General features: G+C 60.7%; 1 long non-coding RNA gene across 1 annotated transcript; it reads right to left on the reverse strand.

Moving 5' to 3' along the window:
• Positions 1 to 838: 838 nt before the first annotated feature.
• On the reverse strand, positions 839 to 8,256 carry LOC105472503 (uncharacterized). The gene is made up of 2 exons (XR_011621784.1): positions 7,883 to 8,256; positions 839 to 1,283 (listed from the first exon to the last, which is right to left on the reverse strand). It is a non-coding gene; the product is annotated as an uncharacterized lncRNA (long non-coding RNA).
• Between the last annotated feature and the right edge of the window lie 411 nt (positions 8,257 to 8,667).

Raw genomic sequence — 8,667 nt, forward strand, 5'->3', positions numbered from 1 at the left:
CTTGATCCACGCTCCAGAAGGCTTGGCAGGGAGCCTGGTGGGATGGTGCCCCGTCCCCTGGCCTTGGGCAGGGAGCCTGGTGGGATGGTGCCCCGTCCCCTGGCCTTGGGCTGGGAGCTTCGCAGGGGGAGCAGCTTCTGTGCGTCATGCCAGGAGCCTCTTGGAGAAGGCACTGTGTGCCACCCGCCTCTCCCGGGAGAACAGGGCTGGTAACACGGGCCTGGCTCCCTGAAGACAGTGGGGGAGGCATGGCCAGAGCTGCTTCTCAGGCCAGTTCCGCCTACCTCTCACCCGAGAAAAGCCCTGTGCAGAGCAATGGTTCACAAGACAGCAGCCAAGGGGGCCCTGCCGGTCTCAGAAGCGAAAAGGGGAATAGGAACCCTTCACTCTTTTCTCTCTGCCAGCCAGGGTTCCAGGGCTCTGGGGCTCCATGCGGGGTTGGGGGTCACATCTGTGTGGATCCTGGGAACCTGACAAAAGGCTATGCGGCACCGTCTTGGCTGTGGGGCGAGTCCTGGGTGCCCAGTGCCTGGGACCCCCGTCCAGGCAGCTCAGCGGCTCCGCATAAGCATCCCCCCGCAGGGTCAAGCAGAGCTGTGGTCACTGCAAGGCTGCCTGGCACCCCAGCACCTTGGCCCTCACTGCCCACATGAGTCTGTTAGGACCCCCATCCCGGCCATGAGCTCGGGATGCTGGTGCCCCTGGGCTGGGCACAGCGCTGGGCAGAGACTCATGGATCTGTTGAGTGGACGGACAGACACAGCCCACAGGTGAGCAGTGGCCTTGCCAGTGCGAATCTATGTTCTTGCAAGGCTGCTTTAAATTGCTTTTTGATAAATTTCCACTGACTTGTTATATTTTCAGAAACACTTGCTTTTTTTTTCACTCATGATTGAGCTTTCCGTCGGCCGTGGCCCTCAGGCATAGCACGCACCTGCAGGCTGCCTGTCTTCACCACACGTGCTCCCCACCCATGCAACGTGGAGAGGCCACTGCGAGGGTCGTCCCTACTCAAGGAAAAGGACTGGGCTGGAGGCCAGAGCCCTGAGTTAGAGCTCCACGTTGGCCGTGGCTGTGCCGTCTTCTCCTGGGTAGGGTGTTGGTCACTTCTCAGGGCACCCGGCTGGAGCCTCGTTCACTGTGAAGTGACCACAGGTGCCTGAAGAGGAGGCACCTGCTCCTTCAGACCCCTCTGCTCACCAGGTACTGGGCACCTCTTCGGAGCTGGAGCTCTCAGTCAGCAGACGCTTGGCGGCCAGGGACGGTCAGGCCTCAGAGCAGAGCTGGAAGGGAGACGGTGTCAGACACCACGTGGCTCTGCAGGACCCGGGGCGGGGACCTCCAGGAGGGAGAAGCTGGGCCGTGTTTGTGGCAGGTGGCCGGGAGGATGCCCCAGGGACCTCACAGCTGTTGTTGCACCCCTGAAACTCACTCTGTCGAGTCCTTAGGGAGTCCATGCTGCACAGGTGTTGGGGCCACTGTGCAGTGCTGTCAGAGTCACTGTGTATACAGTTTAGCTCAGTGCTTTGCTTTGAGATCAGCCAGGCAGGAATATTTACACCACAGTAGCTGGCAAACACTGCACATGGGCAGCTGGGCATTGGATGGGCACCCTGGCGCTGGAGATTTCACTGGCCAGACCCCCACCCCGAATTCCACAGGAAACCCAAGAGGGACGGTGCTCATGGTCCTGTCCTGGTGGGCTCTCAGTCCATTCCTGGGTCACAGGGGTGCCCCACGCAGGCTGCTCCACAGGGACCCCACCCTGGGTGCCATGCTGGCATCTCCCCCAAGTTCCTGTGTGATGGGCATTAACACAGCGAGGACAACACCTCCCAGGTGCCCATGCTGGGCGTGGAGCATGGATGGGAGCTGCAGCGTGGCTGCGGGTCCTGACGGCTGCTGGTTTCGTGGGCCAGCCCCGCCCATCCCCACCTGCGGGGTCAGGGAGCTGCTGCTGCTGCAGAGGACGAGTGATTGGAGGCACCTGTGTTTTCAAAACCAAAGCAATACACAGCTGGATCTCCTCTGGGACCTGAGGATCTTTGGATGAGAAAGGCCCAGGCTTTCCTCTGCTGTCTCCTTTTTCCGAAAGTTCCTGGCTAGTGGATCGGTTGTGTGAAATTTTTTCCAGGCCAGGATGATTTCCAGTTATTTTACGACATTTGCAAACTGTTCAATAGCAAATAAATCTTTGCTGTGATGTTTTCCAAGGAATTTCTTGTCTCCAAGCAGCCCTGACTGCTTTCTTGCAATGCTGTGAAGAGAACGGGGGGCCTCGGGGCACCTTGCCTGCAGCATGACGAGGGCCGGGGACACGTCCAGCTTGCCCAGGCCCTAATCCTGTGGGAGGCCTGTGCTCCAGGCTGGCAGCAGGCTCCTGGCTCAGGGCTCTGACCTGGATGTTGCAGAAATGTGTGCCCCATGACAAGCACCTTTGGGAACCGGAGCTCAGACGCAGCCGCACCACGGCGCGCCTGTGAGGCAAAGTCGGGATGGCGTGGGGCCGACAGCCGGGTGCTGGCTCCAGCCCTGCCCGCCGGGCCCCTCCTCTCACCCCCACGAGGTTAACATGGGCTCGTTAGCTGGTCTGTCAGCGCTATGGCTGCATGTCCTTCCCATGCTGGCCGACGACTGTACCCCTGGCCCACCCGGTCTGTGGATAGAGACCCTTAGGAGACTGATGGTCCAACAGATACAAAGCAGCATGCAGACCTCACTGGCTTAAAACATTTGTAGACAAGCCAACAGTCATCTTACAGTTTTCTCTGTGAAAAACAGCGGGTGTTAATTTCACGTTTTTGCCCATAAAGGGCTGATTCTGGAGATCTTCCCCAAACAAAGGGGCTTCCTGCTCCACCAGTGAGTTCTGCTTAAAAAAAAAAACAAAAAAAACTTACGAATTCATTCTCAGGAGATGCCCTCCCAGTTTGCATGAACATCCATCCACACCGTCAGCTCACACGTGCCGGGCGGTGAGTCGCTTGTGTGCCTCTCAGGGGCAGAAACAAGGCCCAGAGGCCCATGGGCGCCACTACACAGCGTTAGGGGCCCTGGCCAGGGCACCAGGGCGAGGAACAAATGAGTCATGTCCGCAGGTGACACCATCACCAACCGGAAATGTCCGCGAGCGTTCATCAGAAAAACACGAGGATGGATGCGTCTCACGTGTGACGCCTTCTTACCAAACTCGCAAAACCGTCCTCTTCCCCACACCACAGACGGCGTCCAGCTGGGAAATATGAGAAGAGCTCTGGCCTGTGCACCAGGCGGGCAAGTGCCCCAGAGACACATTCCCTTTCTCATCCCTGGAACTGTGAATAGGAAGGCGATGAGCCGCTGTTCCCTGGATGGCAAATGCAATTAAATTAAGGATTTTAAAATAAGGAGATTTCCCTGGGTTACCTGGGAGGGCCCTAACCGCCATCACCAGCATCCTACAAGGGGAAGGCAGAGGGATCCGGCTGACTCAGTGGAGACGTAGCAGGGAGAGGGGAAGACTCCACCTTGAAGGGCTGAGTGATGTGGCCACAAGTCAAGGAGCTCGGACAGCCGCCAGGAGCTGGGGGAGGCAGGAAGGACACGTCCTGTGGCCTCCAGGGGCGTGTGGCCAGCACCTTGACTTTGACCCAGTGACACTGGTTTGGACTCTGGTCTCAGGACTGTGAGAGAATGAGCTCCTGTCACAGCAGCTGCAGGAAGCCTGGAGGCCCTGCATGCTCTCACGGACTCTTCCTCCCTGTGGGGAAGGCCTTGGAGTGACCTGTGGCCCTGCGGTTGGATTGGTCTTCTGACACCATTTGCTTTTCCTTCTATCCCCGGGAACAACAGAACTGACCAGGCAGGGCCATCCTCTGTGCCGTGTCCCTTCCCCAGAGCCTCCTAGCCATGTCCACGCCAGCCTCTCCAGCCTGGAACGCCTGTCCCACGTCTGCAGGGCCGTGTCCCTTCCCTGGCGCCTCCTGCCCACGGCAGCCTTTCCAGCCTGGAACGCCTGTCCCATGTCTGCAGGGCAGGGCCTTTGAGCCTCACCTGGAAGCCGCATGTTCAGGGCCTGGGGCCAGTGAGATGTGCTTCTGGCCCTCACCTGGGAGCTCCTTGCTCAGGCGATCCCGGTGGGGTAACCAGGCAGTGAGGTCGGGGAGGGGGTCAGGAGGACCCTGCTTCTGTGGTGTGGCCCGGGCTCTTCCTGACGCCACCTAGTTCCCTGGAACCGAGGACGACAGTGGGGCGACTGCTGTGACCACAGAACTGCACAGGTGCCCTGCTGTCTGAGAAAAGCCAGGGGCGGCCACCACGGCCTCCCCGCTGCTGGGGTCTGTGGCCCCGCCCCATTGGTCAGCTCACCAGGTGGGTGCTGTGGAGCCTCGGTTTTCTGGTTTTCCAGTTTTCCGGTTTTCCGAGCAGCCGCCTCTGAAGAGCATTCTGGAAACTGTGCCGCTGAGGCTGCTGCACTTCCTCGCCCACATTCCGTGACCACCCCTTTGTCCAGGCGGACCCTCCGGTCAGAGGAGCCAGGGCTCAACGGAAACCTGTCCTGGGCGTGCACCCGAATGAACTGAAAACCTGTATTCACACAAAACCTGGGAGTGAATGTGGAGAGAGGGTGTGTTTGTAACCCCCTACGCACTGGAGAGAACTCAGGTGCCCGTCACCGGCGGGGGGATAAAACAGCTGTGGCCCCCCCACACTGCGGGATCTTGGGGGCAAAAGGCACGTGCTGGCCCTTCACAGCACAGGCGAGTCCTAAACGTGTTTTCTAAGTGAAGGAAGCCAGACGGGCCGCATCCTGTGAGACCTCATTTCTGTAACATTCCGGAAAAGGCAAAACTTTGGCGACAGAGCAGAGACGTAAATCAGATCCAAAACCAGACCCTGCAGATTTCCGCGGCACCTCAGCCCAGGCTTCTGCACCAGCCAAAGCCTGGACCCCGGAAGCACTCACGGCGCCTCTGCCCCAGGGTGTCTGTGACTCCAAGTGCGCCCCGAGAAGAAGCCCCCATCACACGTCCGGGGGGCCTGGCAGTAGGCGGCCAGGCCGGTGCCCCTGACGACACGCTGCGGGCACTCTCCACCCTACTGGCTTCCTTTCTTGGCGCAGTGGCTCCTGCCCAGTGACTCACACACAGAGAGAGTGGCAGGAAGCCAGGGAGGACGGGCTGGCAGAGCTCTGAGCGAGGAGCGTGGACACCAGCCTGGGCCAGGGCCTGTGGGGCAGGAGAGGCCGGGAGGCAGCGTGGGCTCTGAGGCTGGGCCTTGGCCGCTCTCGCTCAGCCTGGGGCCTGGTAGCAGCAGGGAGGTGCATAGACATGGAGGGGCATCCGGGCAGGAGCCATGGACATGGGACACGCCTGAGAGCATGTGGCCACCAGGGGCCCACTTGCCAGGATGCAGCTGATTTGCGGCCCAGCCAGAACTGCAATCGGGGTCTTCTGAATTCCCCAGCCTCATGCTCCCACCCCCCAGCCCACGAGAGTCTGCAGAGGAAGGTGACCCTGGATCCAGCCATGGCAGCAGGGGGTGGGTCTGGCAGCCCATGTCCCCGTGTGGAGGTCCTGGGAGGGCACCCGTGCTGGGGCAGTGGATCCCGAGATGCTGAGTTGGGGCAACAGGCCTGGAGGCGCTGCTCCGCACCCCCAGACCTTGGTCTCAGCCCTGAGCTTGCCAGGACAGCCAGCTGTGAGTGCGGCCCGGCTGGAGGCCCAGCGCCCCGTGCAGCTACTGAGTCAGCCCTGCTCACCTGGGGGCTGCTGCCCCTTCAGGTAGTGTTGTCCTGAGCCCATAGTCAGTCCCCGCCTGGGGTCTGTCGTCTGCCCTGCTAACTCTCCTGTGAGGGGGCTGGGCACGGGGGCCGAACGCCTGTGGCTTCGGCCACAGCTCCCTGCCCCAGCCCCCTTAGGCTTCCAGGGAGCTGCTCCAGAAAGCCCAAGAGCCAGCACCACGGCCAGCTGGTCTGTCCTTGCAAGAGGCCAGGTGATGCAGCCTTGAAATCCAGGGGCTGGGGAGGGGCTGAGGGAGGTGGGCAGGGGGCTGGGGAGGGGGTTGGGAGAGACCGAGGGGGCTGGGGAGGGGGCTGGGGAGGGGCTATGGAGGGGCTATGGAGGGAGCTGGGAAGGGGCTGTGGAGAGAGCTAGAGAGGGAGCTGGGGAGGGAGCTGGGGGGAGCTGGGGAGGAGGCTGGGGAGGGAGCTGGGAGGAAGCTGGGGAGGGGTTGGGGAGGGGCTGGGGAGGGAGCTAGGGAGGGAGCTGGGGAGGGAGCTGGGGGGAGCTGGGGAGAGGCTGGGGAGGGAGCTAGGGAGGGAGCTGGGGAAACTGGGGAGGAGTTGGGGAGGGAGCTGGGGAGGGGCTGGGGAGGGGCTGGGGAGGGAGCTGTGGGGGAGCTGTCGGGGAGCTGGGAAGGGAGCTGGGGATGGAGCTGGGGAGGGAGCTGGGGAGGGGCCTGGGGAAGGGCTGGGGAAGGGGCAGGGAGGGGTTAGGGACAGGGCTGGGGAGGGACCTGGGGAAGGGTTGGGGAGAGGGTTAGGAGAGACTGGGGAGGGGGCTGGGGAGGGAGCTGAGGAGCGGAAGGGACAGAGCCAGACCTTCCAGCCACCCCCTCCAGGCTGTCTCCTCATCCTCAGAGTGGGCAGAAGATCCCTGCCGTCCCCACCTCCCTGCTGTGGGGTCAGCTAAGACAAAGAGTGCGGGATTCTCCACAACAACAGCCCCCTCTTAACAAAGTGAGACTCAAAGGAGTGAGAGCACTTCGGGGATCCAGGTTTGTCAGGCAGAGATTGTGCCAGGCAGGGGGCCGAGACTTTGGAGAGGACCTGGCTGGAGCCCTTGTCTGCACACAAGGAAAACCAGGGCTCAAAAACAGGGCAGAGCTCAGATCCTCGGTTCTCAATGTGGTGCCCCCCCACTCCTCCCAGCACTGTGTCCACACAGTGGTGCCCACCAGGGTGGGCAGGAGGTATCCATGGACACGACTACAGCAAGGCCAGGGGCCGAGAGGGAAGGGTCAGGGAAGACTGGCCAGCTCGAGGGGATCACAGAGGCTGCCCTGGCCTTGTTCCTAGCGGACAAAATAGGACTGACAGCCGCAGACAAAGCCAGGCACAGCCCAGCACAGAGACAGACAGCCGAGGAACTGTGCCGCCTCAGTAGTTAAGGGTCAGAAAGATCATTTTTAAAGATGTCAGGGTTGGCTGCCAGAATCCTCTTGTACAACGTTCCATGGCTGGGAGTTGGGGACATGAGTTCCAGGCTGGCTCTGCCCCGGCTTTGAAAGCCTGCCTGAGCCTCAGTTGCCGCCTTGGGAAATGAGAGGCTAGACCGAGGCCCTGGGGGTCCTGGCTGTGCCCAGAGCCTGCCGTGCCAGGTCCACAAGGAGAGGTCAGGGCTGGAGGTGCCAAGACAGCTTCCCCAGGCTCGGGGTCGGGTTACCCGGGTGGGAAGGAGGCCTGGCACCTCCTGCACTCTGAGGTCTGGCTTCTAGAATCTCCTGCAGAAACACAAACCCATCTCACTACACTGTAAACAACATCCTTGGAATTAGAAATCAATGGCACATGCAGGCAGATTCAGCTTCCGAAGCCACGGAGGGGCCGGGAGCCGACTGGAGCCAGGAGTTGCCACGGGAGGTGGGTGCCTGGGAGCCCCAGCACAGACGTGGCCCCTCTCAGGCCAGGCCAGGCTGCAGCATCTGTGGGCCCCTCCATGCCCCCTCCCATTCTTGCTGGCCCCATTGGCCTGGGCTCACAGCTGGACTGCTGCCTGGGTGGGGGCAGCAGGGCCCACAGTGGTGTGGTCTGGCATTGGTGCAGGCTTTTAAGCATAGATGGCATCTTTAACAAAAATGATCTCTCACAGAATGTTTTTAAGTTAAAATGTAATTGACATACCTTGGAATTTACCCCTTGAAACTCCAGGCAGTTCAGCGGCATTCGGTCCACTCCCATGGTGGTGCAGTGGGTCATCCGGCCCACCGCCCGCAGGAGAAACACCATCCCCATAGCCGGCCCTCCTGTGCCCCTTCCTCCCAGGCCCTGGTGGCCCTCGGCTCTGTGCGTTTCCCATGGATGAGGTCGTAGAGTGCGTGGCCTTCCGCATCCGCCTCTTGCAGGCAGCGGCACGGTGGGTGTTTCTGAGGCTCCTCCATGTTGCTCCACATGAAGCTCCATCAGTACTTCATGCCTCTCGAGGCTGGGCAACATTTTGTTGCATGGATGGCCCACATTTTTTTTTTTTTTGAGATGGAGTCTTGCTCTGTCGCCCAGGCTGGAGTGCAGTGGCCGGATCTCAGCTCACTGCAAGCTCCGCCTCCCGGGTTTACGGCATTCTCTGGCCTCAGCCGCCCGAGTAGCTGGGACCACAGGTGCTGCCACCTCGCCCGGCTAGTTTTTTGTATTTTTTAGTAGAGATGGGGTTTCACCGTGTTAGCCAGGATGGTCTCGATCTCCTGACCTCGTGATCCACCCGTCTCGGCCTCCCAAAGTGCTGGGATTACAGGCTTGAGCCACTGCGCCCGGCCGGGCCACATTTTTAACCTGTCCATCAGCTGACGGACATTTGGGCTGATTTCATCTTTTGGCTGTGATGAATAATGCTGTGCTCAACATTGATTTACAAGTTTTGTGTGGACCTGTTTTCAGTTGTCTTGAGCATCAGCCTAGGGGTAGACTTCCCG

This window comes from Macaca nemestrina, chromosome 4, assembly GCF_043159975.1.
Source record: "Macaca nemestrina isolate mMacNem1 chromosome 4, mMacNem.hap1, whole genome shotgun sequence".
In the NCBI taxonomy this organism is placed as follows: domain Eukaryota; kingdom Metazoa; phylum Chordata; class Mammalia; order Primates; family Cercopithecidae; genus Macaca; species Macaca nemestrina.